The sequence below is a fragment of the Panthera pardus genome, unplaced genomic scaffold, assembly GCF_024362965.1.
Source record: "Panthera pardus isolate Hobbes unplaced genomic scaffold, ASM2436296v1 HiC_scaffold_8, whole genome shotgun sequence".
Lineage (NCBI taxonomy): Eukaryota > Metazoa > Chordata > Mammalia > Carnivora > Felidae > Panthera > Panthera pardus.
Window position 1 is genome coordinate 50,503,028 of NW_026527013.1, and position 26,179 is coordinate 50,529,206.

At 44.2% G+C, this 26,179-nt stretch overlaps 1 long non-coding RNA gene across 2 annotated transcripts in view; it reads right to left on the minus strand.

Annotated features, from left to right (window-relative positions):
- Positions 1–237: 237 nt before the first annotated feature.
- Positions 238–26,179, minus strand: part of LOC109254410 (uncharacterized) — a 71,017-nt gene continuing 45,075 nt past the window's right edge. For both annotated transcript variants that reach the window (XR_008420691.1, XR_002074789.2), the window contains exons 2-3: positions 4,564–4,654; positions 238–704 (exon numbers count right to left, since the gene is read on the minus strand). This is a non-coding gene — a long non-coding RNA (uncharacterized LOC109254410). The remainder of the gene's footprint in view (positions 705–4,563; positions 4,655–26,179) is intronic.

Consider the following 26,179-nt stretch of genomic DNA (forward strand, 5'->3'; position numbering starts at 1 on the left):
CCTTAGGGAATGTGTAGTACATCTGAAAGACAACTTTAACAAAACACTCTTGTTTATGTTATTGCATCTGATCCTCCAACAACGTGGAGAGGCAGGTACTAGTGGTATTATCCCTATCACACAGGTTGAAAAACAGGGTGAGAGGTATGTTCAAAATCACACACAAAACCCAGTCCTGAGATGCAAACTGAGCCCAGGCCCTCAAATCCCAGTGCAGTTTGTTCCTTGATACAATGTTGCCTGCTGGAGGAAACCACAGTGGTGCCTTGTACCCCAGGCTCACACTCAGCCTTTGCAGCCTATCCTCCAAATTTGGGCTATCAAGAGTCATTTTCTTCCCAAGGCTCACATGCTTGGGCTTTCCTCCTGACTGGGGACACCTGTGAGACGGGCCTCGCTGAATGTATACGCCCTCCCAGTTTCAAGACAGCATTTAAGAATGAATGAGAAATTCCAGGGGAAGGTGGGAAGATATAAAGGTAGTAAATGTGTATCCTGTTTGTGGAAAACATATCCAGTGTTAATCTGTCCTCTAACAAAAACTTTTTTTTTCTTTGTAACGCTAATCGCTAGATGACTCTAATGCTTACCTGTAGATTTGCTGTTATCACTCAAATGTCAGCTCTTTGAGGGTTGTTAATTGCCTGTCTCCTTCAGGTTCCATTCTCTTAGGAGGCCAGGGCAGGGCTCATAGCAAACACTGGCTGAATAAGTGAAGGAATAAAGGAATGAACACATTTTATAGAAGCTGTGCCAACCAAACTATATTCTGATTTAGGAGAAGAGCCAAAAGCGATGAGGTTTTGTAAGTTTCAACAAAACGCCTGTAAAACCCCCCAGCTTTAATAATGCAAACTTATTTTCAAGAAACGTGAACATTTCCTTTCCAAACATGTACTTTTATAGTTCAGATATTTTTTGCTTCGTTGTCAGTAAAGGAATGTTCTTACAGTGGCACAAGCCAGTTTATGGTCTGTTTCTTTTTATGTGGATGGTTTAAAAAAAAAAAAAAAAAAAAAAAAAAAAAACTCATCATTTTGTGCCATGCCAGTGGTCTGGGAAAAAACATCCAAATCAAATGTGGACAGTATATAAACATCATGCTAGTGATGCCTCACAGAGTCACAAATATCAGAGCCGGCAGAAATCGTCAAGTATGTGTGTCAGTCCAGACTGGTTAAGGAAATCATGGAGAACCACACGGCAGGTTGGTGTCAGGGCTGGGGCCAGACCACATCTCTCGATGAAGGTTCATTTCTTCTGTTGGAGTGTTCAGAAACAGAATCACAGCGCTGGGCACCTGTGGCACAAACCCACAGGAAGGTGTTGCCGTGGAACGCTGAAGAAGGAGAAAGGTGGCTCCAATTCGTCTGCCCTATCTGGTGCCCCTACTGACACCACCCAAGTCTGGGATGAACGGATGCGTCTTGAAGCTGAGTGTATTGGGTAGATTTTATTGCAAAACCAACTGCCTCAAAAGTCAGTGGCTTAGGGGACACCTGGGTGGCTCAGGCCGTTGAACTTCTAACTCTGTCTTGTGACTCAGCTCATGATCTCATGGTTCTTGAGACCAAGCCCTGCCCACATCAGTGGCAGAGCTGATGGCACAGAGCCTGCTTGGGATTCTCTCTTTCCCTCTCCCTCTGCCCCTCCCCTGCTCATGTGCACACATACACACACTCTCTCTCTCTAAAAAAAAAAAAATATTAAAAAAAAAAATAGTGGCTTGAAAAAAACAAACCTGAATTTGGCACATGGTTCTAGGAGTTGGCAACATGGACTGGTTCTTCTGGTCTCAGTTTCCTAGAGCATCAGCAGTCAGCTGCTGGCTAACAGGAAGCTCCATTTCTGGGGGTAGCTGGTATTCCAGCTGGGGTGATAGGAAGGATTGGGTCACACGTGTGTTACCCTCTGGCAGTGGCAGCATTATGACAAACAGAAGAAACACGTGGCCACGGCCAAAACTGGCACACCACCCCTTCCACAACATTCTATCGTTGTGGCCGACCGCAAGGCCAGCCAACATTCAAGGAAGCAAAGAACAGACTCTACCTCAATGGCAGGAGCTTAAAGTCACACTGCAAAGGCATGGGACCTGGGCAGGAAGGAAAATGCCTGTTTTTGCCATCTCCCCCACAGCCCTCCCCCACAGCCCTCCCCCACAGCCCTAGAATCCAGCATGTGCTGTCCTACAAGACTCTCTGCCAACCTGCGAGGACACTCATTTGCATCTTTATTAGGTATAAGCTCACGTCCACATTAAGAGACATTAAGAGGACAAGATATTTAGAATGAAGACAGCCAGCAGTCCAGTAGGGGAAGTGGGGCACGCAGAGTCACCTTAAAGAGTTACTTGCAGACAGAAAGTCCATATAGTAGTTACATGTGTGGGTCCTGGAGTCAGCCTGGCTGGGTTTGAATCTCAGAGCTAGATTCACCAGCTATGTGATCCCACACAAACTTCTTAACCTCTCTGGACCTCAGTTTCCCTGTTTGCAAAATGCAATGACCCCAATGGTATTATTAAATAATGTGCAGGCCTCACGTTCAGGAGGGGGTAAATAAATATCAGTGGCAATTGGCTTACATGTAACAAAACAATGAGAGAAGTACTTTCCCTTCATGCCCCCTGCATTTTTGTCCTCCGGGTCCAGGCAGAATTTGTTGCCTGATGGCTGTACTGTCCACAAAGGGGAGGAGGAGAGGTCGGTGGCCCAGCCCGGAGAGATACCCCAACATGAGGAGGAGGGGAGAGAAGGTAGTACCTGACCCCTTTCCCTTCCAGCAGCCCTGGAGTGGTGGGACCACCCAAGAAGATATAAGTGGAAACAGGGGGCTCAACCCTAAGCTCTGCGGCACCCAAACTCTCACAAAAAGGCCCAGGAGGAACCAACCCCCCCCCAGAGGCACAATGGGACCACAACAGCCAGAAGCAGTCCCCCAGGCAGGCCTCCCCATTCTGGACCTTGAGAATCCCATGGGCTTCTCACACAACCCAGGGTGGGGGGAGGGTTGCCCCCAAACATAAACCAGGCTGAATGTCTTGCCCTTCCTGACAAGAGAGGGAAGGGTCAAGCAAGATTTATTTGATTTAGAAACAGAGAATGGATTGCTTCTGGCCCCACTTCTTGTTAGGATATTGGCCCGAGAGTGAAATTCACCCTCCCACAGAGCGTGTGCTCACCTAACAACCCCCAGGCCAGAGCACTGGCTGAGGGCTGTGGGGAGGCCCTAAGGCATCTAGATGTCCTCTACCAGGACCACGGCTGTGCCACGTCTTGTCAGCACAGTAAGAGAAAGCCACGGCCCATACGTCCAACAGTCCTGCTTCAGTGGCCAGGCTTCTCAGGCCAGCATGGGGACAGGGATGCTTGGGAGGCAACTGAGGTGTCCCATAGAAGACATGGGATGAGTAAGTTCAAACCTTAGCTCCGCCACTTGTCTGCATCTGCCTCCTCTCTGTGCCTCAGTTTCCTCTTCTGTTCAGTCAAGATTGTATCCACCTTGCAGGACCATAGTAAGAACTAAGTTAGATCATGTATATAAAGAACTTGGCAGGGTGCCTGGATGGTTCAGTTAAGTGTCAAACTCTTCTTTTTTTTATTTTTAAGTTTATTTATTTATTTTTGAGGGGGGAGGGGAGGGGAAGAGAGAGAAGGAGACAGAGAGTCCCAAGCAGATTCTGGGCCGTCAGCACAGAGCCCGATGTGGGTTTCCATCCCACAAGCCATGAGATCATGACCTGAGCCAAAATCAAGAGTCTAACTGACTGAGTCACCCAGGCACCGCATGTCCAATTCTTGATTATGGCTCAGGTCATGATCTCACATTCCTGGGATTAGATTGATCCCTATGTCGGGCTCTACGCTGACAGCTCAGAGCCTGCTTGGGATTCTCTCTCCCTCCCTCTCTCTCTCTTCCCCTCCCCTGCTAGCACAGGTGCACACACACACACACTCTCTCTCCAATAATAAATAAATAAGCTTAAAAAAAAAGAACGTGGCACATATGGATTTGTGATAAATATTACCACATTGTCAATTGTTTACAGGATCTAAGTAGAAGTGGCATCTCAGTGCTGATATCAGCGGACAGAGATCTCTATCCTCTGCACTCTCCCCACAGAAAACAAGAGTCCTCCCCAGTCGTGACCTTTACTCTTTGGCTTCTGGACCCATCTTCCTAAAGAACTGAGCTCCTCAGCACATGTGTTCTGAGGCCTGGTTGTACTAGGTGCTCAGTAACTGGTACAATGCTAATTTGCCAGTCCATGATTTAAAGTTCACCCCCCACAACTGGATAGAAAAGTCTGATTTGGGGATCATCGCCACCAACCCTCCAAAGGGTTGTAGTGACAGTCAAAAGAGATGATGTCCAGACCAAGTTTGGCATTATTGTCCTTGTTAGCTCAGAATTTCCCAATAAATGGTAGCTACTGTTATCAATTATTAATAATTAATATGTAATGTAATTATTAATATTATGTCATTATTAATATCCATTGCTCCCTCAATCCCCTCCCTTTGGCATCTCATCCCCACCCCTTCTGAGAACATTATCAACCTCACGTCCTAATGTCCAGTACATATAGATGCATCTTAGGTACACAGAGGTCAAGATTGGCCTGTGGCCCCTTGTACTTCAGTTTCCTTATCTAGAAAACAGAGATGATAAATTGTTGGAAGGACTCATCATGGGAGGGCCTAGAATAGCACTTAGAACATGTTCATCATCAGCACCTTGATGATCTTCTTTAATAATTTCAACTCCCACCAAGTAATACATTCCATGACCCTCCTTTTCACTCATGGGCAAGCCCTTCTCTGTGAGCCATGCTTCTGTGACTCCCTCTTGCCCTTTTTTTTCCCCCTTTCCATTATAAAAACAAGTCTTGCTTGGCTGCCAAATAAAACCCAAGCATCACATTCAATCTATTGCAAGCCTGGCAAAATCCAGGCCAGCCATGGAACAGGATGGCAGGTGCTGAGATCCGCGGGGCCAGCTCTGGAAAGAGCAGCCAGAGACCCATTCCAGGAGTCACTGGGAGGCACCCTGAGCCAGGCCAGAAGTCACCTGGGAAGGTGTATACCCAAGAAAAGGGAAAAAAGATGCACTAAGTTGGAAATAAGCATTTCTGGAAAAGTCTGAAGCTGATGCGACTTTTCTATCTTGCCTGAAGCATCTTTCTGGCCTGGGGCAGTTTCCAAAGCCCTTGAAGGCATGTCTAAGCTCTCCTTTGCTTATAGTCTTCTAACAGCATTTCATTCGATTCTCTCAGGATCACCAGTGTGATTTTCCTTTAGCTCCAGCTCTGATTTTTGTTTTCCAGGATTGAGTATGAGCTGTGCTCCCTTCCAGGCCTGAACCAATCAGCTCCTTGAGCCCCTCCCCCAAGTAGCAGGCCCTCATGCTGAAGGACCCACAGTGACAAGCACGTCAAGGGCCCTCTGCCAAGGCGGGAGAAGCTTTTCACAAGAACTAAATTAAGGCACGACATTATTTTTCAAAATGAGAAAATACTCATTAACAAAGTCCACACCCTACGTTTTAATTTTCACTCTTAATTGTGAATTTGTTCATGTTAATTGCTCAATAAAATGAAGTACAATGGGTCACAGGATATAGAATCCCTCTCTTCCCAGGCCTACAACACCTAATTATTCCATCTGGTATTAAAATCACAGCCTCTGCACTCAAGATTATATAGCCACAAAATCCCACCTGACTAAGCTAACACAAGACACTGGCATCCCCTAGATTAAGTTCCTGAAATTGCATGTGTATTTATGAAGGATAATTAAATATTTTAACACTTATATTGTGCCTTTACATGCTTTAAGTGATTTATAAGCACTAATTCTTGTCATCCTTGTAATAACACCACGAGATAAGTACTAGTATAATTAGTCACATTTTGCAAATGAGGAAAGCAAAGCCCAGAGAGATGAAGTTACTTGTCCAAGGTCACACAGCTACACAGTGGTAGAACAAGATGTAAATGCAGACAGGCTGGCTGGCTACAGTGCCTGTGTGCATAGCCACTACACTACCTTGAGACTAGAACTTTCCACTACACTTGGGAAAATGTGAATGTTACCAGGACGCATGGTGAAATCAACCATCTCAAAACATCCAGTTTCAGTGACCCCTGCTGGCCACTCTGAGACTGCACAACCACAGGGTCAGGTTTAGCCTTGAACCTTGGGGTAGGTCCCATCCGTTTTTAATCTTGGCTCAGTTACTTTACCTCTCTAAAGCTCAGCTTCTGCTGTAATGAGGATTACAAGGGTAATACTTGCAAAACATTCGAAGCAGTGCTTGGCACACCCTAAGAGTTCAATAAATACTAGCCCCCATTATTATTATTTTGCAGATGAGAAGCAAAGGACTCCCCCAAAATCAAAGCCACACTGCTCATTCATAAGAGTCCCAAATGGAGGGGTGCCTGGGTGGCTCAGTCGGTTAAGCATCTGACTTCAGCTCAGGTCATGATCTCACGGTTCGTGAGTACAAGCCCCTCATCCAGCTCTGTGCTGACAGCTCAGAGCCTGCTTGGGATTCTCTCTCCCTCTCTCTCTGCCCCTCCCTGGCTCTCTCTTGCTCTCTCTCTCTCTCTCTCTCTCTCAAAATAAATAAATAAACTTAAAAAAAAAAGTATTCTTAAAAAAAAAAAAGAGTCCCAAATTAAGACTCAGACCCACGCACCCGGGGTGCCTCAAGCATATTCTACTAGAGCAGGTGTGGATTCATCTTGCCACTTGCCCTTCCCTGCCCTGCCAGTTGGGATATGTGCTCATTCTAATGGCACCTCAGGGCTCCTGGCCCCCAAGGAACCCCCAAAACCCATCAGGAACAAATAGGGGTTTCGAATTCCGGCTTTGCCCCGCAAGCCTGTTGCCAGGAAGCTCCGGATGAAGGCACAGAGGCTCATGGTCACCCCTCACGCCAGCGTACTGAATCAGTGTTTGTTTCTTTCAAGGCAGCCCCAGGGCTGTGATGGCTGGAGAAAGTAAATGTGAAACCAACAAGGGAGAGATGGCCACGAAGGCAAATGAACAGCCAGCAATCGATATAATTAATCTGTCGGAAAGGCAGGCACCAAACTCAAGTGGGTTTGCTGCCAGTTTGAAGCATTTATCTTAAAGGCTGAGACGCACTGAGTCTGCTGAGAGAACAAGTTTGCATTTCAAAGATGCCTCCAGGAGAAGCGGTACCCCTTCTGCAAACAAGGTCTTTGAAGGTTTGTAATTCCTCAGCATCTAGCAAAACAATCACTCCATAAAGGCAGCTTAACTCTGTCAGAGGTTTCACTGTGTGAGAGGGGCATCTTTTCACGGTTCCCCCCAGAGACCCTGGGAGGTTCTCCGCCCCCATGTTTGAGGCAGGCATGAGACTGTCCCACCAGGAAATCAGACTGTTAGGACAAGACAGAGTGGTCATCTTTCTCCCAGCATATATTTCTCCAGAGATAACTTCTCTTAAGACACAAGAGGCAGTGCCTAGGACCCAGGGCAATACTTTTAGAGGACCTGGAACATGTTTTAATTCCTTTTAAAAGAAAAAAAATGATCTTTTAGGTGGTTGGAAATGTTTTTACACACATTTGTCTTTATAGTCACATAGCTGGTGTGTGTGTGTGTGTGTGTGTGTGTTTAAAGTTTATTTATTTATTCAGTGAGAGAGAGAGAGCACAAGCAGGGGAGGGGCAGAGAGAGAGAATCCCAAGCAGGCTCCCCACCGTCAGCACAGAGCCGGATGCGGGGCTCAAACTCACAAAATACAAGATCATGACCTAAGCCGAAACCAAGAGTTGGATGCTCAACCAACTGAGCCACCCGGGCACCCCTGTGTGCTTTTGCATTTTTTTTTTAATGTTTATTTATTTTTGAGAGAGAGAGAGAGAGAGAGAGAGAGAGAGAGAAAACATGAGTGGGGGAGGGGCAGAGAGAGAGAGAGAGAAAATCCAAAGCAGCTCCAGGCTCTGAGGTGTCAGCACAGAACTGGACATGGGGCTTGAACTCACGAACTATGAGATCATGACCTTAGCTGAAGTTGGACGCTTAACCAACTGAGCCACCCAGGCACCTGCTTCTGTGTGTTTTCTTAGTGGAGGAAGGGGGCATTGAAGGCAAAAGTGGCAAAAGTCTCCAACAGGCACGTGACAAGATGATCAATATCACTAATCATCAGGGAGATGCAAATCAAAACCACCATGAGATATCACCTCACACTTGTTAGAATGGCTGTTATCAAAACAAAACAAAACAAAACAAAACAAAAACAAAAACCAAGAAATAATAGTGTTGGCAAGGATGGGGAGAAAAGAGAACAGCCCATACACTGATGGTGGGAAAGTAAATTAGTGCAGCCACTGTGGAAAACAGTATGGAGGTTCCTCAAAATATGAAAAATAACAACCACCATATGATCCTGCAATCTCACTTCTAGGTATTTATTCAAAGAAAATGAAGGTACAAACTCAAAAAGATAAGTTCATTGCACATTATTTACAACAGCCGAGATGTGGAAGCAACCTAAGTGTCCACTGATAGGTGAATGGTAAAGAAAATGTGGTACACACACACACACACACACACACACACACACACACACACACAAATATTATTCAGTCATGAAAAAGTATATATGAAATCTTGGCACATGTGACAACATGAATGGATCTTGAAGGCACTGGGATAAGTGAAATAAGTCAGAGAAAGACAAATACCCTATGATCTCACTTATATGTGGATTCTAAAACAAAACAAAACAAAAAACAACTAAGTTCGTAGAAACGAGAACAGAGTGGTAGTTGCCAGAGGTGAGGAGTGGGGGGTGGAAGAAATGGGTAAAGGGAGTCAAAAGGTACACACTTCCAGTTAGAAAACAAAAATTCACGGGGATGTAATGTACGGCATGGTGACCACAGTCTGTAAGCTGTATTGCTTATTTGAAAGGTGTTATGAGAGCAGATCTTACGTTCTCCTATGAGAAAATAATTTTGCAACTATGTATCATGACAGACTTGAACCAAACCTCTTCTGGAGATCATTTTGCAACATACACAAGTATTAAATTGTTATGTGGTACACCTGCCAATTAATATAGTTATGTGTCCATTATATATCACTAGAAAGAAAATGGCACAATCGGCCATTTGCCTTCCCTTCCCTGCATCACCTCCCCACCGCCTCTCCACTTCCTTCCTATGTCCCAGATAAAAACCTGAACTCGAATCCTCAGTTCAGAGTCTGCTTCTGCTTCTCCCTTAGCAATCAACCCATTTATGTTCAAGGCAATGTGACCCACAGGGGAGCACGTAAGGAAGACAGGGCTCACCCACTCACTGTTGTGCCATTCACAGCCAGACCTAAGTGTCTTCTGAGACAGCCTGTGGGGGTTGGCCACCCCACCCACCCTCTACACCCTGGAGAACAATGGAGTCTGGGGCCTTATGGAGCAGAACAGCATCGTCAGAGGCCTGAGATCTTAGAACTGTCAGCATGTTAGTGGGTCCGCCATCCGCATCTCATGTCAAAGGGGACTTAGCAGGGCACCTGGTCGGCTCAGTCGTAAGAGCATGGGACTCCTGATCTTGGTGTTCTAAGTTCAAGCCCCATGTTGGGTGCAGAGATGACTAAGCAAAATTTAAAAATTAAAAATTAAATAAAAGATGACTTAGCACTTAGCACTACTAAGCTTATTCTTTGCAAACACAAAAGCTTTCCAAGTATTCAACAACCAAACAAGAGGGTACTCAAATACCTTCCTGAGAAAAAGTCACTACCTCATTTATGAGAAAGCCCACTTTCCTTCCTCCCTCATGACGGTGGTAGTCAGTGGACCCCTTGTGTGGTAGACTTCTAAAACTTGATTTTCTTATTTTCTGTATTCTTTTTTTTTTTATTTCTATTTTTTTTATTTTTGAGACAGAGTGTGCGCAGGGGAGAGGCGGAAAGAGAGGGAGACAGAATCCCAGCAGGTTCCTTGCTGTCAGCGCAGAGCCCAATGCAGGGTTCAAACCCACAAACTGTGAGATCATGACCTGAGCTGAAATCAAGAGTTGGAGCTTAACCCACTGAGTTACCCATGCGCCCCTGTTATGTTCTGCATTCCTGATGCTCTGGCATTTGAAGCCTTTATCCCGGTAAGGATAACGTCTCCCAGGGCTAGCTGATTCCTGGGCATAGCAAACACCTCTCCACAAGTGTAAGTGCCTCAAATACGCACTGCCAACTAATCCCAAGCCCATATTCCAACCATCTCCTTTATCAAATTCTCACACCTCAAATCAGCATTCCCCTTGCTCCAAATCAGCCAGGGCCAAGTACTCCATAACTGAGACCACCCTTAAATCCAGAGCCCACAGAAACGATTTAAACTATTATCCAGCCCACAATTTACTCAGAGCTCCTATCCTATTTCTTCCAGTGAAAACCTCAGTAAAATCTCTGGACCTTCTCCCCTCTCCTGCTTCCTGACAGACCTGAGTGTCCTCCCACGTGACCCTGCATAGCTCACTGAGCCTCCTGTTTCTAGACATCTGTGAGTGTAAACTTCCTTCTTGATAATCATGCCCTGGTGAAAACAAATCCCAGGTACAATTGTTCGAACAACCCCACCCAGTGTCAACCTTTATAACTGAGAATTGGCCTAAGCAGCTGACAACGCTGAGCCAAGCTAGGAAAACCCCCACCCTCAAGTGGATTTTTCCCTTTTTAAGCTTATTTTCCAAAAGTTTTCCCTGACTTAATGTGACAGGACAATTTACTGAGATGGTATGGTTTCTTCCTTCCATCACTTTTTCTCCCATCCACGCAATTCCCACATGTATTTCCTTGACTTGGAGAATTTTTGGAAGAAAGCAGAAGCTGCTTGAAGTCAGTAGCTTTTCCCTTACTTGGTAAAAACTTTACTAATGGTCATAATTATGCTATAGATGACCCCAAGGAGAAAGGGAGGAGCAGGCTTTGTCTGAAGAGTAGTGAGAAAGATGAAAGAGAAGTTCCCAGATGCTCCCAAGAGTTACAACACCCCAGAGGGGACCAGTAGGACCCAACCTCTGGACCCAGCCCCAAGCTTGACAAGAGTCCCCAGATTCCAGTGGACCAGGTAAGTTGGGACATGGGGCCACTGCAGAGTAATCAGCATAGACCAATGCTTTGGAGCTACCCAAGAGCCTCCCTCCACTCAGGACTTTAGAAAGACCCCAGGGTAGGAGCTACAATAATGGTGAGATGTAACATACCTGTACCCTGTGCAGCAGAAGTTCGGAGGGTAATTTAGATTAACTAAATAAAAAAGAAGCTTGATGGGGCAAGCCAAAAGGACAGAGGTGCTGTGGTAGGCAAAAAAGGACCCCCACAAAGACATCCATGCTGTAATCCCAGAACCTGTGAGTATGTTACATTACACGGCAAAAGGGACTTTGCAGGTGTGATTAAGTTAAAGATCTTGAGATAGAGGGGATAATGGGATTGGTTGTGCCCCCTCAGAATTCATATGCTGAAGCCTTAACCCTCAATGCGACTATACTTGGAAAAAGAGCCTATAAGGAGGAATTAAGGTTAAATTAGGCAATGAAGGTCAAATTAGGTAGGGCATGAATGTGATAGGATCAGGGCCCATAAGAAAAGACACCCGGAGGGAGTTCACATTCTCTCTCTCTCCCTGCCTTGTGAGGACACAGCGAGAAGGTGGCCATCTGCAAGCCAAAAAGAACACTCTTACCAGGGACCAAATCAGCTAGCACCTTGATCTGATTTCCAGCTTCCACAACTGTGAGAAAATAAATGTCCCTTTGGGATTGCTGGCTTTGAAGATGGGCGGAGGCCATGAGCCACTGGATGTGGACAGTCTGTAGATGCTGCAAAAGGCAAGACTAGGAATTCCTTCCCACAGCTTCCAGACAGGACTACACGCAGGCAACTTCTTGATTTTTGCCCAGTGAGGCCCATTTGGACTCTGACCTCCAGAACTATAAGATAATAACTTTGTGTCATTTTAAGCCATCAAGGCTACGGTAATTTGTTACAACAGCCATAAGAAATTAATACAGGAGCCAACCTATAAAAAGAGTTCTCAGTGGCCAAATCTGAAGCCATTTAAACAAAAAATTAAATAGCATGGTATTGGATTGCAACTCAAAGTATAAAATAAATATATGGGTTACAGGAATCCATATTGATACAGACAATTGAATAAATAAATAAATGGGAGGAAGGGGTGAGTCTTCCTTTACAGAATGATTCCAAATAATAGAAGTAGATAATTCTCCCTCCAGGAAGTGGACCTTAACCAACTCCCTCTGGTAAGTGGGGTTTCCACTCACTAAACAGGCACCCAAAGAACAGAGTATGGAAAGGAAAAAAATAGCAACCCGGCAACATTACCCTCATCAAATGCTCAGGGTTAATGTCACTAGCGGCCCCTCTTGTGACTTAATCATGAGAAGTGTCAAACAAACCCAAATTGAGGGAAAGCCTACAAAATACCTGACCAGGGCTCTTCAAAACTGTCAAAGTCATGAAAAACAAGGAAAGGCTGAGAAACTCAGACCAGAAGAGATTAAGGAGATACCATGGATAAATGCAGTATGGTAGTCTGGATTGAATCCTAGAATACAGGAAGGCTTTGGTGTAAAAATTGGCAACATCTGAATAAGGTCCACAGCTTAATGAATAGAGGGAAGGGAAGAGAAGGGAAGGGGGGGAAATGTGTTATTTTGTCAAACCTGAGTTTGTGGTTACAAAGCCCTACCAGCTACATAAACAAGAATGAGGACGAGGAGGCTATTATAAAGTGCTAGTTATAAAGTAACACAGAGGTAAGTGTGTAGACATATAGACACATAAGTATCCAAGTTGTATTTTGTCTACCTCAGGGGCAGTTCTCTAACTTTTAAAATTACCTAATCAGGAATCCACACCCCAGGGTGGGGTGGTTAGCATCTGTTGGACTCTAAGCAGAGGTCCAAACTCTAGAAGCTGTCAGCTCAAGCACTTTAAACACTTCTATATAAATCCACTCTAAAGGATCATTAATTGGCAGATAAGACTTTAGAAAAACTTCTTCAGTGATTATGTGGGTGGAGCACAGGGTATGTGGGAGGCTGGAATCCCATTGGTCCTGTCTCCTGCCTTTGTCATCTGGTCTTTCTTGTCTGTTGCCGGATCTGCTTAGAAAGTTTAGCTGCTGTCCCAAAGATCCTTTCATACAAGGGGCTTGTCGAAGCACCTAAAAGCACAGCAGCCAGCACAGAGCTGGCAGGACATGGAGGGATGCTTTGGTAGCCTCTTGCTTAGTAACAAGTGTGGCAGAGTTTAGAGAGGGCATAATAAAACACCCAGAAGTGAGGCAATGAGAGGGAGACCTAGAGCCTCCACTTGACTCTAATAATTGGATGCTCCAGATGGTCACCAAAAAGAGCAGGAAAACTAAATGCCAAATGGGCTGTTTGCCTCATTTGGGGGAGAAAGCAAATGAGGGGATGGGAGGGAGAAAGCAAGGGAAGGGGGAGAGAGAAGAATAAGGGAATAAATATGAAGAAAGAAGAGAGAGAGAAGGGGTTGAGGGGAGGGGAAGAGAAAAGAAAGAAGGAGGGTAGAAGGAGGAAGGGAGATGTGGACGATGAGCCTTGGCTTGGAGTGGGAGAGGACCAGGGACAGGAGCAGGATGAGAAGGGTGTTGATGTGGCTACGGACTGGACTGAATTCCTGTCCAGCAAGGGAGTACGCATCACGTGCGCTGACCAGCTTTTGCACCCATGGTCACGGCTGCTGCCTCCAGCTTTCTGTTTCCCAGGCAGTGCTGGCTGCAGGAGGCAAAAATCAGGCCATGACTAAATAACTACAGGTAGGAGTGCTAAGAGAGGAGCTTAATGAGGTGAAAATAGCACACTCCTGTCCCTACCAAGGCGTGGAGTAGGGAGGGAGATGGGGCCCCCAGCAGTAGCACAAGGGAGCCCTGAATCTTAGGGCCTAAGATATCTGGGCACCAGCCTCCTTGGGAGCACAATAAAGTGTTAGACCAACCAGGGCCCCTTCCTGCCTAGGCCACTGAGCACCCAGAATCTTAGCACAGCAGAGACTAGCTACCTCCTTCCAATGTTTCAGTAAACAGCAGCTGGCTTGTCTCCTCCCCCAGGAAGCCTTCCTGGAATGCCCTTCTTTAGTAAGCTTCCTCCACAGGTCTCAAACAATATCCCTTCTAGGCCACTTACATAAAACACTTTGAGGCATTGAGAAATGCACAAGGATTTGGAGACAATAGCAAAATATTACTATTAAAAACAACCACAATAATAGGGGATGTGCTATATATTAAGCACTTATTCTGAGCCACATTTCAGGACAGCCATGCCCATGTACTGTCTCAATCAATGTTTCCAACCTATGAACTTAAGTACTACGAAAATCCCCATGTTAGTGCTGAGGAAAACTTAAGGTAACTGAGGCACCAACAAGTCAAATATCTTTCCCAAGGTCATGACTAAGGGGTAATAAAATCATGATTCACACTCTGAATCAGACCCTAGCTCAGCCACTGGCTCTCAGGGGCACTGGGACAAGGGACTTCAGCTCTCTATACCTGGGTTCCCCCAATGGTGTGGATATTCCACCCACCCAACAGGACTGTAAGGAATGACAAAAAATAACATGCATGATGGGCCCAGTTGATAGCCTGGGAAGGGAGAGCCACTTAAGAAAAAGTTGCTGAATAAGGAAAGAAACATGTAATGGCTACTAGCCACCACTGTTGTCTTGTGACATCTCCTGAAGTTCTCACATCCATGGGTAGTTTGCCCAGTCGTCGGTGTTGTGGTCAGGATGCTGCTCAGTAGTACCCACCTCTCCGGGGCCATCATCAGTGGAAGTGACCTTGACCTCCAAGTTCATGGGGTTTGGGGTGGGGGGGGAGGAGGGCCTTGCATCTAGTCCCTCCAGACCAACCAGAGTCCTCTCTTGAGATTTTTCCAGGAAAACCTAGAGAGGACAAGCCTTCAGCTCTGACTAGGGAGTCCTCAGGATGAGAGCAGGGGTCTGCTGGCAGCTATTTCCCCACTGTGCAGCAGGGGCCTCCACTTGGAAAGAGAAGATAAAGCTCTCACTCAGAGAGAGGCACAGATGAACCCCGCCAGCAAGTGTGTGAGTGCTTGGTCCCAGTTGTCACTGAAGCCAGCCCTATCCCCACCCCTGCTGTTGTGTGGTTTCTTGAGCCAACGCAGTCCCCTCTTTGAGCTAGTTTAAGTTACGTTCCTGTTACTTCCAAACAAAAGAAACTCAACAAATACAATCACTGAGCTCACCATTCATTCACTTATTCATTCATCCAACAGGTAGGTGTTCACTGGGTGCTAAAAATAAGCCATGCACAGTGGACTCCATGCAGACGCTGGAAGAGACACAGCAAAAGAAGAATGCAGAGGGCACAGGCGATGTTTCTGCTGAATCCAAGAACACACACTGGGCACATGCAAGGAGGACAAGAATTCTGCCAAGTAGGGACTCTTGTCCCAATCTTACAGATAATAAAACTGAAATACAAAGTACATGTTCACTACTGTAATTACAATAACCATTATCATTAGTTGAGTGTTTACTATGTGGCAGGTATTGTGCTAAATGCTCATATTTAGTGATTCACTGTATTTCACTGACTCTAAGGAGCCATCACTTATAAGATACATTAACTGAAAAGACAACATTTTAGACATTTGTTGCAGATGAATTGTGTGTTCCCAAAATTCATGTATTGAAACTCTAACCTCAGAATGTGACCTGATATGGAAATAGGGTGACTGCAGATATAATCAGTGGAATTAATATGAGGTCACACTGGGGTGTGATGGGCTTCTGATCCAACATAACTGGTGCCCAAAAAGAAGACTGCCATGGGAAGAGACAGACAGATAGACACACACACGGAGAACACATTATGAAGGTTGGAGGGTGGCTGCTATAAGCCAAGGAACTGCTAGGAGAGACTCTGGGAACAGATCCTTCCCTACAGCCTCCAGAGGGAGTACGGCCTCACCAATACCTTGATCTCAGATCTCTAGCCTCCAGAACCATGACAGGATACATTTCTGTTGTTCAAGCCATTCAATTGTTTGCACTTTGTTACAGCAGCCCTAACAAACTAATACCACATTGTTGCTTGGAAGATGCCCTTGAATTACAAGATGTTAAAATGTCAGTCATCCAACCATGAAATAAAGTAGTTTGGTCTTCACAACAAACCGACAAGCTGTTCCCATTTTACAGATGGAGAAACGAGGTACCAAATACCTTACTCAAGACTCACGTTATACACTGGTGGGGCCAGGACTGAATGCAATGCTGGGTTTTTAGACAGTGTCCTGTGTTGCCTATCAGAGGCCCCCATAACCACACACAGCTTCACACACACATGTGCACACCCCCACACACATACACACACACACACACACACCCCTCTAGATTAATACTTAGGCCCTCAACTCACAGACCATTGAGAACTACTGAAAAAGTTCCATCTCCAAAGAGGGAAGACCATTTGTCCAAGGGGAATTCCTCTTCTAACTTTTGTGGCCAAAACCAATTCAGACTTGCTCTTTGCTCAGACCAGATTTGTGTCAGCCAGTTTACACTCTTCCTCAAGTGGTGGAGATTGTACAGACCATTCCTTGGTAAAATTCTAGCCATGATGTATCACATCAGCACAGAGGGCTCCTCAAGGGATACAGCAGGAATGCTGACAGAGGCCACAGCTTGCCCCCTCTGCACCATGAGTGCAATACAAAGTCCCCAAAAGGTTTCTCAAGTCTCCCAGATGGCTTAGGGGACACTTGTGTCATGGTCTGGCAACCCTGTTAAATTCTGGAAATGCCTTCCAACCCCTTCATCACTTTTCCTGTGTTCTTTTAGTTCTCAAAGGCATCTTGAGAAAAGGGCATTTGTGACACTCCTCAGAGACATTCTGTTTGGTGAGGAATGGGGAAAATGTAAGGACAAATGATTCCAGAGCTTTTATTTAAGAGTTCATTACAAAGCGCCATGGCTCCATGCAAATAAGGCAGGTCAGAAACTGTCATCTGCCACCAAGAAGGTGGGGTTGGCTTTGTTTGTTGTTCCCTGCGGTATCCCTGGTGCCTGGACCAGAGCCTTGTGCACAGCAAGCACTCAAAACACCTCACAGAATTAACAAAGCAAAAAGGGTCAAGGATATAAGAAAACAGAAGTCTAAACAGAGAAGGAGGACACAGAAAACAAACGTTCATGAAGAACCTACTACATGATAGGGACTTTCCAGGCATCTTCCCTACTTTCAGGGGGACCAACCATTCCAGTTTGCCTTGGACTGATTGCGTTCCTAGGATGTAGGACCTTCAGGGATAAAATCAAGAAAGCCCCAGGCGAACAGGGGCAAGTTGTTCATTCCACTTACATCATCTCATTAAACCTCGCAACAGTCCCATGACATAGATACTAAGAGCCCCAATTTATAGATGAAGAAACTAAGGCTCAGAAAGGTAAAGTCTTGCCCAAAGCCATATGGAAGTTGGCTATTGTGGCAAGATTGAAATCAAAAGAAGTCTGATTTCAGAGACCAAGCTCACCCAACCAGACCATGACATGGAATCCAACTGACTTCATGGCTTACTCAAATATCATCCCAATCTCCAACTACTACAAGGGCAGTAAATCCTGGCTTGCCAACCTTTGAGAACTTGCTAGAATAGAATAGAGCCAGGATCCGTGCCTCACATCATGCAAGTCTTCAATAAGTACCTGTTGAATGAATGAACAATCAGTTGGGAAATCTCGGCCCATCTCCTTCCTCCCTGTTCTCTATCACCTGCACTGGAACCTACTTTCTTGGGCCTCAAGAAAGTTTCCCCAAGGTTTTCCAAAATGGAAAGATCTGGTACCAGACCTTCAAAGGGGGTAGACTTTGGGCAAAGGGGAGAGGTGGAAAGAGAGTTCCAAGAGGGCAGAATGTCATGAACCAAGGCAGGGAGAAGGGACAGCTAGAGCATGTTCAAGAGGTGTGAATTAGAAATAGAGTCTGTATCAGAGCAATGGGCCCAAATGGCAGAAGATTCCACATGTCAGGAGGACACAGATGATTCCCTGGGGCATAGGAGGAGAGTGTTAGACCCCTATTTATGTTTACTTTTTCTCAGATTTAATTTTTTTTATTTTTGTCTACTTTTTAATGAAAATAGCTTATTACTGAAATAGGACACATACAGTTTGTAAATAAAATAAAAACACTGGAAGTTCTCTGGGTTTTCATAGCTGAGGCATAGTTTAAAAAACAAAGAAACAAAAAACAAACAAACATCTGGGAGTCACTGCATTTGCCTAAGGGGAGCTTAATATTTTTTAAAGCAGGGAAAATGAAATGGTCAAATTTGTACTATAACTTCCTGTTTCCTTGAGCTTTTACACTCCCCAAAAATTCACTGCATTTTTCCTCCAACTATCTGGTTACTTACTTTACTTTACTGTCTTAAGTTGAACTAGCCATAGATTTATGTTCATTCTGAGTATTAGCCAAATATACAGCCAGTTGGGGTTTAATGTGAAGGGTGCTAAGTTAGTTCCAACTGGCCAAGTGCCAAGGGGACTGATATAGTCTGCATTTATGATTGTTTTGTGTGTTTAACCCTGAAAAAGGATACTAAAATAAACTGCTATTTAGAACATGCTGTGTCCCAGTTGTGTGTTAGCACTTGGAATATAAAAGAGAAAGAGAGAATTCTTGGGGTGTGGGTGAAGGTGGGGGAGATTTCACTGTTTATGGGGGACACAGGAATGTAAACATATTACTACAATTTAATGTAATAAGTGCCTGATACAAAGTGGCTTTTCAGAAAATAGTATCGACCGAATGAGTAGATGAAAAACAAGTTAAACTAAGGGAAATAAGAAATGTCTTGAAAACCCAGAAGAACTGGCCTGGGTAGAGCAGGGGTAATTCATGGAGCTGGGGGCTGTGGGTGATACATGAAGAATTACTCTGTTATGCAGAGAATGGAATCATGGGACTTCAGACAGAGGGAACTGTCAATCATCTGGCACCAAAATCTTAACTCCAGTCATCCTAGCGGGATTGACTACTGATGCAAGTTGGAGCACTGAGGTTGCCTGACTCCAGAAAGACAGAGAAACAGAGACACCAATGTCGCAGATCCAGGGTGAGGGGCAGCTTTTTGGGAATGGGGAGGGAGGGTTGGAGAAAGCAGAGGGGGGAAGGAAGAACAAATCCGAGGCTTTGCATTCAGCTTTGACAACTACCTCATCAAACCACTAGATGTCACCAAATGCAAAACCCGCTGGAGAGTCCAGAGAACAAAGCCAGGAATCTTCATCCTTAAGAATTCCTCAGCTCACTCAGCCTTAGGAAAGTTTTAAAGCTAAGGAATGCTACGCCCAGATCACTCTAGGTCAAGGAGGACTGATTTTCACAACTGTCACCAAAGGAGATGCCACAAGTTGGTGTCCCAGCGTCTCTGTCTCAGGCACGCAGTATCTCAATGAAACCTCAGAAAAACCCAGAGAGGCAGTACCATAATTAGCCCCAAATTACAGGGGAGAACACGGAGAGCCTGACAAGCTCTTACCTACTCACTCTCGCTCAGCTAGGAAGTGGCTGAACTAGGATTGAACCCAAGTCTCTCAGACTTTTCATGAGCTTGTTCACTTATATATATTATGACATACTCCCAGGGACATGGCAGGCTGTCACCAGCACAGGGAGTCATCACACGTGAAGCTCGAAAGGCACACCGAAGCAATTCTTTAATTCATTGACTCCGTGATTTTAATACAATTCTTTTTCCTTGACTTTACAATAGGTAATAGAAACAGCTAGTAGAGTGGAATGATAGCCTGAGTTACCCCCAAACACAAGTTTTTTTAAAAAACTTTTGACATATACTGTATATGTTGCACTTCATTTGGTGGTGGTGGGGGGATGAGGGAGGTGATGTGTATTGTTAAGCAGCCTATTTATTTATTTATTTATTTATTTATTTATTTATTAAATGTATATCTATTTTGAGAGAGAAAGAGAGAGAGGAGGGGGGAGAGGAGGGGCAGAGAGAGAGGAACCCAAGCAGGCTCTTCACCATAGGTGCAGAGCCCAATGTGGGGCTCAATCCTATGACCATGAAATCAAGAGTCAAACACTTAACCAACTGAGTCACCCAGGAGCCCCTTGAGCAGCCCTATTTAGCATCTCAGTGTTGTTTGGTGTGGGATACCATCCGTATGAGGGTATATGTTGTTTGACACAGGAAATGTATGAAAATATAGACTGATGGAGACAGGCAGCATATTAAGAAGCCTACCACTCAACCATCAAAAGTCAAGGGACAACAGCAATTTAGAATGGAGTGCACCACAGTGTACTCATGTTCTCATTTGAACATTTCCTGGAAGCCACAGAAGTGGCCGAGGCATGCCCTTGCCTTTCCGGTCGGTTCCCACAGTGGAGAAAAACTAGAAGTGAATAATCACAAGACAGCACACCCAGTGCTCTATTTGAGACACAGAGTGCTAGTGGAGGGGAAAAGAGGACAGAGAGGGAAGGCATAAGGGAAAATGACTTTACAAACCACCGGATCTGGGTTTCAAATGTGAAGAGAAGTTCAGGTGCAGAAGGGAATGCCAATCAACCCTGTAGGGCAGGTGCAAAGGCACGGAGGCACAAGGGCATAAGAAATTCACAGGATGGCAAAAGTTGTGGTGTGCTTGGTGGACTGGCAAACTTGGGGAGAGTGAGAAACTGTAAAAGGAGACTGGAGGGGTAGCCTTGGCACCACTAGCCACTAAGCACTTGAAGTGGGGCCGGTCCAAACGGAGATGTGCCACAAGCAGAAAATACATAGCCAATTTCGAAGACTCGGTTGGAGCAAAGAAAGTAAAATACTTCATTAATATTTTTATATTATTTTCCTGTTGAAATGATAATATTTGGGATATAATGAGCTACATAAAATTGTTAACATTAGTATCACCTGCTCGTTTTTACTATTTTAACGTGGCTACTAGAAAATTTAAGACGGCATATGTGGCTGGCGTTATATCTCCACTGGACAGTGCTGGGCTCGTTCAAGCATGAGAGCATCGAGTGCCAAGGTAAGGGGCATGGAGTTCATCTTGTGGCAGGAAGGAGTCATCAGAGGTTTGCAGCGGAGAGGCGATTCAGTATGATGAGGGTTTAGAAACATCCTGGGTGGGTGCAGATGGGAGGGGTAAAGCTGTGGTCTGAGAGGGCACTAGGGACCATCAAAATTTGCTAAATCAGAAACGTTTAGTTCTGAATGAAACAGAAAAAGGAAACTTGGGAAAGCTATTTAGGAGGGTGAAAAAAAAAAAAATACCTTGCAGTTCTAATTCAGATTACTGCCCTGCAAAAAGACAGTCCTTTGGGCGGAAATTCCTCCTCCTCCCCAAATCACAAAATCAAACCTCCATAGCTGATGTAGAACACAAAGCTGAAAGGATAGCTTTCAAGGCACAGGAAAGTATAGTGGGCATGCTTAAGAGAAGGACTTACTCCTCTTTCCTTGTTAAGGATCCAAGAGGAAAATCCAACCCCCATTAGGCCCCAAACAGCAACACTCAACAGTGCGCTCTTTTATACGTAACTTCAAGGCTGCTGACAGGAAAGACTGTTGCCATGGAAACAGGCCCAGCCTGGAAGCAGAATGGGGCAAGCACAGACAGGCTCACAGCCTGCTGTGTCCACAGAGCTGACCAGTTGGTAAATATTACACCAGGCACATACCAGAGACACAAACAGTAAGTCATCCCAATGCTGTGGTGGAATCGGTCCACCAGGAAATGTTGAACTTGGAAACTGTGTGGCTTGGTTCCTGTGTTACAAAGGACCGTCTCCCGATACAACAGGGTCTCTCAACATTTCGCTATAGTTATAATGAGTCTCTTGCAGACTATAGACCTGTGGCTCCTAGCCTTTCCAGACTATAGACACCAGTGGCAAGAGAGATATCAAGTTATTCTGGAGAGAAACAGAAAATCAGTGGGCAAGCTACTTTCCCTTCTTAGCAGTCTCAATTATGTTTACCTTTAAAAGGGCTATTATCAGGGCACCTGGGTGGCTCACTCGGTTAAGCTTACAACTTTGGCTCAGGCCATGATCTCACAGTTCATGGGTTTGAGCCCCAAGGAGGGCACTGTGTTGACAGCTCAGAAGCCTGGAGCCTGCTTCAGATTCTGTGTCTCCCTCTCTTTCTGCCCCTCCCCCGCTCACCCTCTGTCTCTCTCTCTCTCTCTCAAAAAAAAAAAAAAAAAGCTAAAAAAATTTTTTTCAATGGGTATTATCTACATGTCAAAAGGTCACTGGGAGCATTCAATGAGATTAGGTTAATAAGTAACTGTGTAGCAGGTATATAGTAAGTGCTTAATAAGTGTTAGTTTCACTTTCCACTAAAGTGTATTCACATAATGTGTGGCATCTAGAACTAAAGATATTCTAGGCATGGTCTGATCACCATACATAACTATAAGATGATCACCTCCCTCTTTTTAGGCATAATAGTTCTGTTAAGCATAAAGCTGTCTTAACTTTCTCTTTCTCAATACCTATCACTGAATAAAACCACAGTGACTTTTCTTCCTTTTTATTTATTTAATTATTTGTTAATATTTCTTTATTTTTGAGAGAGCACAAGCAGGAGAGGCAGAGAAAGAGAGGGACAGGATCCAAATCAGGCTCTGCGCTAACAGCAGAGAGCCCGATGTGGGGCTCGAATTCATGAACTGTGAGATCATGACCTGAGCCGAAGTTGGCAGTTTAACTGACTGAGCCACCCAGGCACGCCTCCTTTTTATTTTTTACATTAACTGTAGCTCTAGTCTAGCAAGATGATTTTAAAGCTACCCTCCGTCCTCAGAGACCTTACTGTCTGGAGCAGTCTTTTTCAAAATGTGGTCTCTTAACCCCCTGAATCAGAATTGGCTAAGGTGACTGTTTAAAATGCAGATTCTAGGGGCGCCTGGGTGGCGCAGTCGGTTAAGCGTCCGACTTCAGCCAGGTCACGATCTCGCGGTCTGTGAGTTCGAGCCCCGCGTCCGGCTCTGGGCTGATGGCTCGGAGCCTGGAGCCTGCTTCCGATTCTGTGTCTCCCTCTCTCTCTGCCCCTCCCCCGTTCATGCTCTGTCTCTCTCTGTCCCAAAAAAAAAATAAATAAAAAACGTTGAAAAAAAATTAAAAAAAATAAAATGCAGATTCTAGGGGCACCTGGGTGGCTCAGTCGGTTAGGCGTCTGACTTCAACTCACGTCATGATCTCGTGGTTTGTGGGTTCGAGCCCCACATCAGGCTCTGAGCTGACAGCTCAGAACCTGGAGCCTGCTTCAGATTCTGTGTCTCCCTCTCTCTGCCCCTTCCCTGCTCATGCTCTGTTTCTCTTTCTCAAAAATAAAGATCTAAAAAAAAAATTTTTTTAAATAAAATGCAGGTTTTAAGTGGTAAATGAAATTTATCTATACAAATAAAATTGGATAGTATCTTTAAAATAATAAAATAAAATGTAGGTTCCTAGACACAATCCTAGATTTATCCAATGTGAACATCTGGAAGTGTGGCCCAGAAACCTGCGTTTTAGCAAACTTCTCAGGTGATGTTCATGACCAATAAGGTTTGAAAATCAATTCTCCCTCCATTATTTTTGCATTTCTTACAAGGGTTCCTGGACCACATATATTGGAATCTCCGGCAGCCTGTTGAAAATGTGGTTCAAGAGCATTATCCACATGTAAAAAATCTTAATCTCTACCCAGGAACTGGCAAGTGTAAAAAGATCTCCAGGTGATTCTTACCCACACTAATGGTTGAGAACCATGAGCGTGATGAATTACAAAGCAGCAAGCCTAAGAATTGTTTGGAGAGCTTGTTAAAGTCCAGATTCCTGAGCCCATGTCTAGAGAATCCCAATTCATTGTAGGTCTGGAGAGGGACCCAAGAATTTATACTTCTAACAATCTCCCAGGTGACATAGAAGCTGCCAATATACAGATCATGTTTTAACATTGTGTAAAACAGATATTGTCCTATATATTTAGAAATGTACCTATTGGGGCACCTGGGTGGCTCAGTCGGTTGAGCATCCAACTTCAGCTCGGGTCACGATCTCACTGCTCATGGGTTCGAGCTCTGTGTTGGCCTCTGTGCTGACAGCTTGGAACCTGGAGCCTGCTTCGGATTCTGTGTCTCCCTCTTTCTCTGCCCCTAACCCACTCACATTCTGTCTTTGTCTCTCTCAAAAATAAATAAACATTTAAAAAAATTTTTTTAAATACCTATCTATAAAGAATCTATACAAATTCTATTGAAACAAAAGTGGCCATGCCCTTTGTTCTCTGTTGTTAATGTCTTCTAAATCTCTTTTAATCTAGAAAAATGGTCACCATGGATGTTTTGGGGTTGTGTGTTAAGTACACATAACTTGACCATTTTAATTATTTTAACATACACATTTCAATGGGTATTTAGTACATACACAATGTTGTGCACGCATCACCACTATCTAGTTCCAGAGCTGTTTTATCTCCACAAAAGGAAACTCTATACTCATCAAGCAATCTTTTCCTATTCCCACATCCCTTGACTCCCTGATGACCACTAATCTACTTTTTATCTCTGTGGATTCATCAATTGTGGACATTTCCTATAAATGGAATCACACAATATATGACATTTTGTGTCTGGCTTCTTTCACTTAGCAGAATATTTTCAAGGTTCATCCATGTTACAGCATGCATCCGTACTTTATTCCTTATTTTGGCTAATAGTGCATTGCATGGATATACTACATTTCATGAATCCATTCATCAGCTGGTGGGTATTTAGATTATTTCTACCTTTCGGCTATCATGAATAGTGCTGCTATAAATGTATATGTACAAGTTCTTGTTTGAACATCGGTTACCAGTTCTTTTGAGTATAAATATGGGAAGTTGCTGGATCATATGATAATTCTAGGTTTAACATATTGGGGAACTGCCAAATTGTTTTCCATAGGATGCACCATCTTCCATTCCAACCAGCAAGTATAAGAGTTCTGATTTCTCCACATCTTCACCAACACTTAGTCTCCTCTTTTTTTGTTGTTGCTATGGCCAACCTATTGGGCACAAACTATTATCTTACTGTGGTTTTGATTTGGTATTTCCCAAACAACTAAAGACATTGAGCATCTTCTCAAGTGCTTACAACCATTTATGTACCGTCTTTGGAGAAATGTCTATGCAAGTCCTTTGTCCATGTTTTAATTGGGTTGTCCTTTTGGTATTGAGTTGTAAGAGTTATTTTTATATTCTTGATACTAGACCCTAATCAGATGAGTGATTATTAAATATTTTTAAGCCCATTGTGTGGGTTGACTTTCTACTATCTTGGTAGGCCATACATTTTGAAGATTAATTAAATTTCAAGGTGATGGCAGTACTACCAAAGTTAATAACAGACAAGGATTTGGAATGAGTCCAGACAAAAGCTCTTCAAAGAAAATAAGGCCCAGAGAGCTACAGTGTCTGTTCCAAGGTCTTGGGGAAATTTAACAGTTTCCACTTCCAACGTAGGACCAACTTAGTCGGAAGGCAACTAGGGAAGATTTAGTCTACTCCCCTGAACCCAACATGCACATGCAAACACACACAGATGCTTGTGATCCCATTTTACATCTGGGATATTGACATCCGCCATGCACATGCAAACTTATTACCATACATATGATGTCATTTTATAATTGGAATATTAGAGATACTAAAGTACACCCATAAAACATTAATTCTTCTCAAAAATCTACATGTAATACATCTACAGTGTTTAATGCATTCAGTGCTAAACTTTTAGCACTGGACAATCTTCTATTAAAATTCTGGGGTCAGAGTTTGCAAAGAGAAAGTAAAATAGGTGTTCAGTTAATGGGAATCTGGAATGACTTTATATTGAACACTTTTATAATTTAGGCACTATTTCTGTTTTTATAAATTTGTTACCTACTGAGGAAATAGGTTAATAACTATAAAGCAGGTGTCTCATATGCAAATAACGAGAGGGCCAAACATGTACTATAAAACATTGAACCCAAAGGAGGGAAAGGCAGCACAGCTGAGCTGCTTATTGTACAACTCCTGCCTTGTCATGTTGCCTTTTATTTT